Source organism: Heptranchias perlo, unplaced genomic scaffold (assembly GCF_035084215.1).
Source record: "Heptranchias perlo isolate sHepPer1 unplaced genomic scaffold, sHepPer1.hap1 HAP1_SCAFFOLD_931, whole genome shotgun sequence".
NCBI lineage: Eukaryota > Metazoa > Chordata > Chondrichthyes > Hexanchiformes > Hexanchidae > Heptranchias > Heptranchias perlo.
This window is the reverse complement of record NW_027139972.1, coordinates 27,550-28,001: the sequence shown is the minus strand read 5'-3', so window position 1 is coordinate 28,001 and position 452 is coordinate 27,550.

Below are 452 nucleotides of genomic sequence, written 5' to 3'. Positions count from 1 at the left end.
CGATTATCCCTCATACCAGGTTAACCGTTTAACACACACACATGCTCTCACACACAAAGTCACATGCACCCACTTTGACACACACAGATACACGCGCGGATACACATACATGCTACACAAGACCCACACAGATGCACATACATGACACACAGACACCCTGCCACAGTTACACCCTCACACAGGCCTGCAGTGATAAAGTCCAATCGATCTGAAGCCCGAGATAGTCTGGAGAAAGGCTTGTGAGATAGTTGTGGGATCTAAGTTTGGACTAGATTCTGTGAGGTGCAGAGGGCCATCTCCCGGAACTCACAGACTGTTCTGTGGAAAGATTTAACCTCAAAGTTTGAAGACATCGATGCAAACCTTATCTGCAATCTCCTCAGACAGGAAGTGCTGCTGTGCACTGTTATTTTGTAACAGGAAGTGGTCGGGCTAACCAATGGCGATGGAAA